We start from the raw sequence: 10,887 nt of genomic DNA on the forward strand, positions 1-10,887 counted from the left end.
TACTGCATCGTGTTGACATTTATGTCAGACAGGTTTGGGAAGGAGTCAGGAAGCAGCAGGCTGCAGAACTGCTCTCCTCTGGTTGTTAAAGCCACGGGAGATTCAGGCAGGCTGAGGCAGGGGAGATGGAAGAGTGCAAACAGTTGCATCTTTGACTTTCAGAGGTTGCATTACCTTTTATGAAGCATATTCTCCCGGCCTGCCTTGGTTCTATGGTCTTCACTAGCCACTGCCATGGCCACCATCAAAGCTTTGTGTGATTTTAAGGGCAACTCACTGGTGATAGTTGTTCTTCATCCAGACATGTATCGTACTGCTGCTGCACAGTGTGCAACCACTCTGACATGGCTATTTAAAATGCACAAACCTCAAGGTTCTGCAAGCCACGCAAAGGAGTGGTGAGTAGCCTGGGTAGATTAAAATGTTAGATTTACTGTTGCCTTTAAGGATGTACATACATAATTTTTCATCTGGCTATTATATGAAACTTGGCTTGCCTGAAGCCACAGCCTTGCCACAAGCAGGACTTTTTCATCTCCGGGTGCAAGTGCTGGGTCTTGTCCCTTCAGGGTGCAATCTCCTGGGACTGGAGCCCACTAGGCTCTTGGCACATTAGTGCTTACTTGGCTGCAAAGAGCACGTTCAGTTGGGAAGATAGAGGAATGCCCACCTCACAGGTGTTGAGGGCTGGTTCATCAGCAGCCGTGTCAGACCTGTGCCATCTAATTTAAGTTTCCTGCTTGCTCCAGCATCTTTGAAATCTTGCCTTCTGCTTTGCAATCTGTTCTTAAGAAGACAAAGGCATGAAGAAAGTCCTACAGTCTCCTTGCATCCTGAGAGGTAAGCTGGTAGAAGCCAAGCTAAAAAAAAGAATGATAAATACTGAAAAGAAAAAGCATTATAAATAATTCCCAGGGGAGGCAAGCTTCGGCTGTATTTAAGCAGAGGTAAAACAATGGCTGTTGGCCAAAGATGAGTGCAGGTGCTGCTTGGCTCCCAGCCCAACCACACTTTCCCTGAGTGACCAGATTATGTGGACTTTCCGTGCCTCTCCAATCAATAGCTGTCCTGTCTCACGTGGGAGATGAGAGGATAAATTTGGGATGTGGTCGTGGTCCATGGGGATGGAGGCGTCCCCACGTGGGGATGGTTCCTGTCGCCCTGTGCCTGATGTGTTTTCACGTACTGTGACTTGTTTCAGGGTTTCAGTGCAAACCCAACAGGCCAAGCTCTGTTAAAAGTGCTGTTGAACAAAAAATTAATCCCTATTCTGCTGACAGCAAAACTGGGAAAAGGCTGGTTCGAAAGGGCAGTTAGACAGCTTAGAAGCTCAGTAATCTTACCCATGGCTTTTGTTGCTTGTAGCGAGCTATAGAAGCAAAACCCAAGGACTCTAACTCCTGTACCTGTTCCTCTGCCTGGTGTTTTTTTAGGCTTGGTTGGCTGCTAGTGCCCTGGTGGGCTTTTGTTGTCTGTGAAATAGGTGAGGATCTTAGAAGGAATGGTAGCTTTTTTTTTTAATATTTTTTTTTCTTCCCTTACTTGCTGAAAATGACCTTATTTAACGAAAAAGCACATTTATTTAATAATAATGCTAAAGGACAGAATTTGTGAATAAATTGCAGAGTTAGCCTTACGGTCTTTTCTCCATTTTCCTGTCCAGATTCACAGAGCAGAGGTGTTTGCCAGAGCTCGCTTCATTGTGATTTATGGGCTAGAGCCAGAAGATGATCCTCAAAGAGGGCCGTGGACAATTTTTATAGCTATAATAAAGTGGCTTCTCCTTCAGAGACCCTTCAGTGTCTGATCTCCAGCTGCACACTGACCACCCTCACGTTAAAGTTGTGCAGCAGAACCTGCGGGGTGGTTATTTTGGGGAGTGCCCCCCAAACCAAATGCCCTGTGGCTGTTTGCCTTGCTGATAACACTTCAAGGATGCTGACTGAATCTTAGAGCTGCCTTCCTGCTTCTGCCTGGGCTGGTGCTGCTCCCTGCCTTGCTCTGCCTTGTGAGCTCAGGCAAAAATCATCCTCCTCGGTGAAATGCCTGGGGAACATTAGAGTGCTGTGAAAATCATATGCATGACAAGTGAGGGTCAGTGCTGCTGTCCTCAGGCACAGGAACCTCATTAGGCTCTTGTTTTGTTGTGGCTTTGGTTATTTAGAGTTCAACGTGTTTGTAGTCTCTGTGCAGCTGCCACGTGGTCGTATTTTAACAAGCAATTCTGCCCATACAACAAACACACTCATAAAATTACAGAAGATATTCTCAGTAGGATTTCTGCAAACACTTGGTAGCGTTTGTGGATAAGATGGGCCTGCAAGAAAGTTGCATTGGATTTATGAATTGAAACTGAAAAATTGAAATTCCCAGCAGGTGTCTGGGACATGATATGAATCCAAATACAAATATTTTCTCTAACTTCTCTTTTAAAATACCAGCTAACAAGGGAGTGCCTGCAAATCATCCTGTATGGAAACACTGGCTTGTACTGTCTACTCTAGGTCTTGTGTTTCTTTCATCCTTATATTCTCAGCAGAAGATCCCCAATGAAATCTCCTTGGTAACCAGAAATTCTGCTAGGAGACCTTTGACAATCTTCTGTTAATTTTCATTGATTGCTGCGTCCAGAAAAGATAATCATTACTGCAGTAAAAACCAGTTTCAAAAGGCATTTTGCAAATGCCTCAATTCGGGTACTGATGGATTACGTTGCTTTAAAAAGTAGGATTTTAAGGATGGGGCAACGTGGCTAAGGGATGCTCCTAGGATGGGCCAAAGGTATTTGAAAATATGTTCGGATTATTTTGATTTGGTGTGTCAATACAAGTGAATTAAAGGCAAAATAACATACAGCTATCAACATAAATGCTCAAAAATCTCCTAACTGTGGAAATAAAGGCTAATTGATCAAGCTCACAGTTTCCAGTTTTGGAAGGTAGCATGGACACTGAATTAAAATGGTTTGATTTGCAGATTTGCTGTTTCTCAGAGAAATCTCATTTGAAAACCTTGGCTCTAACTCTCTCTCTGTTCCACTTTGGTGGTTCTGTGATGACAGGTTTCAGTCTCAGCATCATTTGTTGCACTTCTCTGAAATGCACCATCATATTGACACGCCGCAGAGCAAGGGGAGTGTGTCTCCTTCTAAACCATGCTTCAACAGCGTGACAAAAACAAGTCTGGATAGCGGTGCTGACAAAAGTGCTCCGATTAATTCAGGGGCTGGCAATTAAAACAGGTCTGTAATTCTTTCAGCAGTCCCAGGGCTGCAGATAGAGCAGAGACAGAGCTTCCTTGTGTGCACCATGGGCCTCTCATACAGGCTGGGCTGTTCCCCGCAGCCCCTTGGGAGGGGACATGCTCCTGTCCTGCACCCTAGGGGTGGCCACGAGACCCCCCCACCTCCTCTAGCCACTTCTCTGCCCCATGATGCTGGTCGGCTGTGCCCAGGTAGCTACAGGATATTCCTATAAGCTAGCGCTTCCAAAAATATTCATTTTATTTTATTTTATTTTATTTTATTTTATTTTATTTTATTTTATTTTATTTTATTTTATTTTATTTTATTTTATTATTTTATTTTATTTTATTTTATTTTATTTTATTTTATTTTATTTTATTTTATTTTATTTTATTTTCTATTTCATACTTTATTTTTATTTTATGCTTTTTTTTTTTTCCTTTTCTTTTTATTTTCAATTTTATTCTCCTGCTCTCTTGCTAGGGCTTTCTCTCAAGCTTCCACTTCTAAACATTTGAAGGCTTTTGATCTCTCATTTCTGTATGCTCTGCATGTATTCCCATTAACCTGCTAATGGAAAAAAATAATTGAGTATTCCGAGGTTTTTTAATGTTAATAAAAAAAAAAAAAAAGAGCAACCAGCAGCTAGGAGAAGTGTTTGCCTTGCTTGTGTTCTGGCAGCACTGTACTGATTGGCAAGGAATTGGATATTCAGTTTTATGCTGATACGCTTCAGACAGCCTGCGGATGATATTAAACTATAACAGCGTTTGTTATGCTGGCTGTGGTGTGTCATGGGGGTAACCAGAGCAAGACCTGTAGAGAATGACAGCAACTTTTCCAACCGCACCACTTGTTTTCTTTAACAAACAGCATCTCAGGCTGTTCATTTTTGTATGCTGTTGCAACAGGAGATCCAAATTTACCACAATGATTTCTCTAGTTTTGCATCAGCTGTGTTTTTTAGCAATTACAGTTGCTTATTTTAACCATTTTTATGGCTTTTGGTTGCATAATTAGAATGCTTAAAACCTGCTGTATGTAAACCTTCAGAATACAAATGATCTGATTATTTGGGCTTAGTGCTTTACTCCCATCCATACTCAGTCAGCACCATGGCTGCTGTCTTAACTTTATTTGCAAGTCCATTCACATTTTAATTTTTTTTAGAAAACTAAGTAAATTAATTGCTTAAAATAGTTTGTGGCAGGTAGAAATCTCGTGGGGAAATCTTCATTAAAGGAACGCTTGGTAATGGTATTTAATGCCACGTGTAAGTGGAAGAGGCCAGACCGGCCCAGGGAACAGTCCTGGGGTTACACGGCCAAGAGGATTTTAAAATGGGAAAATGTAAGATACAAAGGGAAAAAAAATAAATGTGACAATGGTGTTTAAAACAAGCTTTGTGAAAAATACCAGTGGCCTTCATAAACCATTATAGAGCTGGAGTCTTAATGAGACTACAGAGCTGCACGTGCCTGATATATGGTTAGGGTTGTAGTGTTGAGACTAATATAAAAATATACTGAAAATATTCTTGTAAAATATTTATTGAATACAATGAATACTTGATTTTTACCAAAAGCACTTGTGTACCAAGAAGATCCTTTTAAAAAAACCTACTCCTATATGTATATTTTTTCCCATGATAATTAAATTTAAGGGGCACCTCTGCTTTAATAAAGACTTAAACACTTAAAGTCAACAGTATTTGATTTTTTTTTTTTTTTTTTTTTTTTTTTTTCAGGAATTTGGCTTCAGAAACCATGTTTTAGAGAGCTGTTCCATTGAGCACTTTGACAAAACAGTAATCCTGTTGATACGGTGCACATGTTGTAATGCTTGTGTACAGGGCTTGTGGCTCAGCTGTGAAGTAAGAAGAGATCTACACTTTTTTAAGAGAGCCCTTTGCTCCCTGCGCATATTTAGCTCTTTCCTCTTGTGTTTAGGTTACCTGGGGGGCCCTAACCACTGTCAGCTGAGGCAGGAAAGCAAACACCTGTTTCACATTAAGAACTGGGTGTGCTCTTTCATTTTATATGGATGGCCAAAAGGCTTATGGCTATGTGGTGGTAATATAAATCTTCTTAATCATTTTGCATTAACACAGATGTACGCCAGACTGAAGTATTTGGGGGCAAACAGTTCCTATGGTATACGTGCATGTTTCAAGGTTAAACCTGCAAAAGACTTCCATGGCAATCCTTCTAAAGCTTTGAGCACATTGTCTTACTGTAACAGAAATGCCAAATCATCGCTCAGAGGTTGAGGGATCACATAGCAGGAACGTGGACGTTTATCATTTTAAGGCTATTTTCCTTTTTGCCACCAGGTGTCAGTAAAACCTAAGAAATACAAAATCACTGCAGTGGATTAAGGTGATTTCTGTTAAATCATCCTTCCTTACAGGTAAATAATTATTTAAGCGTTAATTGGGATAGTTATTTCCTTTAGAATTTGTGTGTTTGTCGACAAGTGCAATCTGTGTCCTTCTGTAGATGGCTGCTCTGTTCACGCACTGTAGGATATACCCATTTTTGCATATTTACAGATACGATCAGTATTACGTTTGTGCAAAATCCTCAGGCTGGTAAGGAAAACACAGGTGGGATTCAGGAGCTGGCAGCTCTGCTTTGGAGGTAGCAACCCTGCTGGGAACTCTGCTGCTAAACCTCCCTGCTACTTACACTGCAGCTTTGCTGGTGCCAGCATTTTCTCTGTTACGGTTATGGAAACTGGGAGCTGGAAATGAAGTAGGGCTTCTGAGGTGTTGACGTAAAGCTCTGCTCCCTTGACTTGTATTTGGGAAAGAAAGCACATGAGCATCTTGCATTCAGAGGCTACAGCACAGATGATATTCCTGGAAGAGGAATGTCAAGGGCCAGCCTTTGCTCGCACCACTTCTCCCACACTGCAGGTATCCATCTCTCACCCCTGAAATATAAACAAGAAAAAAAGTTTTTTTTTTTTTTTTTTCCACATTTCCTTTTAGCTTTATTGCTTTGTACAAAATAATGACAATAAAAACTTAAAACCTTGGATGTCTTTTTTTTTAAAATGTTTGCCAATACAGACAGCAGTGATTTTGGCACTGTCGACATGTATAGCACTGATTTAGAGGTGAGGTTTAAAGGTAGGAGGTATTTTTTTTTCCTGGGGTAAATGCAGTGCTTACAAATTCTGTAACTACTGTTTAGTGAAAAATTATCTGCCTACGAAGATAGCTTGTCTTCTAAATAAAAACAGAATAAAACTGTGCTCAGATAAATGTTTTCTTTATGGTGGGAGGTTGCCTTTGCTCTAGGTAATATGCTCTATATATTTTATCTCTGCTTATGCAGATACTTTGTGGTTTAAATTAGGTTGCAGACGTACATTTCATTATTGCTGGAGAGTTTGTTCGAGATGCCTTAGCCAGGACGCTCTTCATTGTGCAATGGATTTGTACTTGTACATGCAGAGAAATAAAAAGCTTGTGATAGCTGTAAATAGGTTTTCATTAAGTTCTTTGTTGTTGTTGTTTTATTTGGGTTGGGGAGATACACAATAAAAATGCAAAGAGAAAACGCGTTTGTTGTTAATTCTAAAACACATTTGTTCACATTTATAAAGTTATCATTTCAAGATAATATTTCAAAAGGACAGTAAAATGGAATTTTCCCTGCAGCTCTATGGAGGGTTGATTGCTGTGTTTTCTGGTAGGTTTTTAGAATCCCTGCCATGGTCTTACAACTTTGGGTTTTGTTTTTCTTGGAGCAGGCCAAAGGAACAATCAGTTGGGTGAAATTCGAAATTCTTTGGCGTGTTTTCTGCAGTATTGGGAACAACCTCAAGAAGCCCAGCCAACAAACTCCCAGCCAGTATGGAAAATTTCAAAAAAGTTGATAAAGGTTCTCAAAAAATCAATCTGAGAAAAAAAAAAAAAAAAGCGAATCTGCTGACATATTTTCTGATGTGCTAATTTATACCATTTTTACACTATAAGCATAATTTCCTTTTACTTAGAAGAGCTGCTACAAAGGCATAGGAAGAAACTATCCCTTTGGGTAGTTTCTTTTGGGTGGAAACTTGGTTGGGAGGGATTCAAACATGGGATTTGTATCAAAATCAGAGAAGGAGGAAGAACAGAACAGTGGTTTGGTAGAGGGTCATTTTATTCTTGCTTGGCCTTTCCCTTCTTCATTAGGCTGGGGGAACCTCAGTGGGACCTGGTAGAGCCTCTGTCCTACCCTAGTGTCTGTGCATGCACATTGTATGTGTGTATATAGATAAGCTGATCCTCCTTGATTCTCCATTTGGATAGCCTTGCCTCTGTGCTTTGAACATCACCCACACTACTATTAAGGGTAATAAATGGAAACTGAAGTGTGATTTTTTTTTTTTTTTAACACCTCATGAGTCTCATTGGATTAATGTGGATGGGGTGCGGTGAGAAGAAGGTAAAGAAATGAGGACTCCAAGAAAGGGGAGGGAAGCTGAAACAGTGGGTTCTTTGTTATTTGTTAAAGAGAATGTCAATAAAAAAGTTTAAATTTGGGGGAATTTGTTGGAATGTCGTCCATGGATTCACCTGTAATTGTCAAGTAGTGATCTGCCTGCTGCAAAACTGCCTCTGTGTCTCAGGGGGAAGGAGGAGGTAAGAAATATGCTTTTATTTCCTGTTTAATGAACACAGATTTTTAACAGGTCTAACTAAGATGTTATGAATAAATTTATATTTCCCACCCATTTTGGAGAACTTGAAATCCATGTTGATCTACTATGAAAACTGATCAGAGATACTATAGATGGTGTGAGGAATTGCACATTTTTCTGTAATGTTTCCTTGTTTAAGCTATATTGTGCTAACCAGAATGTTCCTACAGATAATTGTGGTGAAATATGGTGCGTTATTGTTATAAAATCCATAAAGAAAAATGATTGCGGTATTTATCTCTGGACTAATGTCCTCTGTCTAAGAGAAGCTGTCATTGAGAAGCTCATGGAGATGGAGTGGTATGCTGATAAGAAAACTGTCTTGAAGAGCAGCACAGCAGTAAATACGGAAGGGTGCATTATTGCAGGAGTTAAAATACTGAGATTAAAATTGCAGCTGATTATGCTGAACATGGGTTAGGAGAAAGGATTCAAAATTAGCCCAGAAATTGGGACTCACCTCTTGATTTCAACTTCTAAACCTGTTTACTGCTGTCTGCTTTGACGTTTAAACTGTGGTGTTCATGTGGTTTCACGTTTATCCATAGATACCCATGTTTATCCTAGAAAAATTTCATGGTAAGCAGGACCTCAGGCCAGGGGGAGTGGTGCTGCTACTGCTGCAAGTACCACTGTGGATTTTCTTCTGACCTATGCTGGAACAGACAGGAAGAGATGAGAACAGACAACATTTTTTTTTGAGTGTTGTCTATTTGAAATGCTTCTATCTGTAAAGAGAAACCCAGAATACATTGGATTCCTTTTTTATTTTATGCTTGGAGCCTCTTAGGGAAATGCCTGGATACATTTATTGATTTTGAATACATTTTGTCTTATTTTCCAGTATCCTTTCCTTCTACACAATCCTTCCCCTCCCTCTGTCGTGCTGCATCTATCGTATTTCCATGCTGAAAGATGAGCCCATCCGTTGGGGGGGGCTTCTACATACATGCAATTTCTAGCATAGCTTGTGAAGTGTTTTTTGTGTTGCCTCCAGAAATGTTCTAAAGGATTTAAGAATAACATAAAAATCACAAGAAAGGAAGAAAAGCTGCTTACTTGTACAGTTGTGAATCATTTTGATGCCCCAGTGGGGTAGTGTGGAGTAAATTGGAAAAGAAAGCAGTTGGAAGCTGAGAGTTTTTTTTTGTTTTTTTTTTTTGGAAGGAACCAAGTGGAGTAAGTGATGCCTTGTGTATGAATTTAATGTAGAGTTTCTAGACAAATGGCAGAATGCCCAGCACTGCCTTGTGTAAATGCCATAGGAGATGAATTAAATGCACTGTAATGGTGTTCCCAGAATAGCTGCTGTAAATAATACATAAAATATTATCGGCCCATGGTCTGAAGAGCTCTGAAGTGGGGTCTGTAGGGTGACCATCTGTTAATCTCTAAGTGTATATGTAACAAGAATTTGGGGCATCAACACTTTGTGACTTGCTAGAATGTTCATTTAACCCGATGCAATAATTTTCATCAGTCAGTCACCAGTAACTGTGTCTCTCTGAAGAGCAGTGTTTGCTTTCTGAAGTTCACCCTCTGTCCCATTTATGCTCTGCTAGTAAAATCTATTTTATATTAAGTCCCAGCCTTACCTTGGACATATATACTTCTTCTGGAGGCCAAAATCTGTTTGTGGACTGGTGACTCCTCAAAGATGCCAGAGGAATGAGGAAGAACGGACATAACCTGCCCTTTTATCCCTAATGTCCTGTATATGTTCTTGTTATTGTTTCCTGTGTAAAACAGGGGAGGTCCTGAGGAAGGCAAAAAGACCTCTTGGTCCATGGTATTATTCATATGATAGTGATACTTCCAGATCTTCTGGTCATCCAATTCATTTAGTCCAGGTTTCTTGCATCACCAGCATCCAGACAAAATGGAGATTTACTTCATGAGTGTGGGTTGGCAGAAGATCAGATAAAATAAGCTGTAAATGATGCTTCTAATGGGGAAATACGGAGATGCTGGTGAGAAGAGCTACTGCTCTTTGTATTCTGGAAACATGCTGTGCCTTTGTCGCATTGGCTTGTGTTACTGAATGCAAGGTATCTCTTAGATCTTTGAGACAACGTGGTTGTACACAACATTTTTCCTTGTGTTTGGTTTGAGAGTTGCCAGCCTTTTTCCTTCCAGCAGATCTTGCTGGTCCTACGTATATGCACCTGTCGCTCCCAGGCAGGGATAATCTGGTACGTACTAGGTTAAAGGCTGGACTAGATAATTTTAGGAGGTCTTTTCCAACCTAATCATAATTCTATGATTTACCAGGGTAAGTCTGTGACATCCAATGTGAGGTTATTACAATGCCCATTGCCTTCTGCTTTCAGGTTTCCTGAAAAGCTGCATGAGGTTTTTGAAGCCTTATTTGCCAACAGACCTATCTTAAATTTGTATCATGCAGAGACATTTAACCATCGCCTTTTGGAGGTGTGATGCAGTGTCTGACAGGATGAATCAGTCATAGTTCTAACAAGAGATGGGTCTCCTCTTCTTCTATCGATGCCTTTTTGGGGATTAAACAGTTAGTAGGTTTTTAATACATTTATTTATATCTCTGTTTGCTTTGATAAGCAGAAATAGTTACATTTTACACATCCTCTTTAATATGAGGGTAGATGAGGAATCATTTGTAGTGGTAACAGGACTGACCCTGTGCTCCCCACCTACAAATTAAATCAGAAGTAAAATCCCATGTTATCTTCAGTTTGCATTGGCTAGATCTGGGTCAGGCCTGACAGACATGAGGAAATTGGCTATTTGAATTTTTACTTGAGTACGCATCCAGAACACTACATTCAAGGCCTGAGACTCTCAGCTGGATAGGAATAGCCAAGAAAGTTCCTACAGTTTCAATGTACTTTTTACAATGGTCTGATGAAATTCCAAATAATAAGATTAATAAGATATTAAATAATATATTTTTTTCTTTGAACACATAGAGATAG

The sequence above is a fragment of the Anas platyrhynchos genome, chromosome 3 (genome assembly GCF_047663525.1).
Source record: "Anas platyrhynchos isolate ZD024472 breed Pekin duck chromosome 3, IASCAAS_PekinDuck_T2T, whole genome shotgun sequence".
Lineage (NCBI taxonomy): Eukaryota > Metazoa > Chordata > Aves > Anseriformes > Anatidae > Anas > Anas platyrhynchos.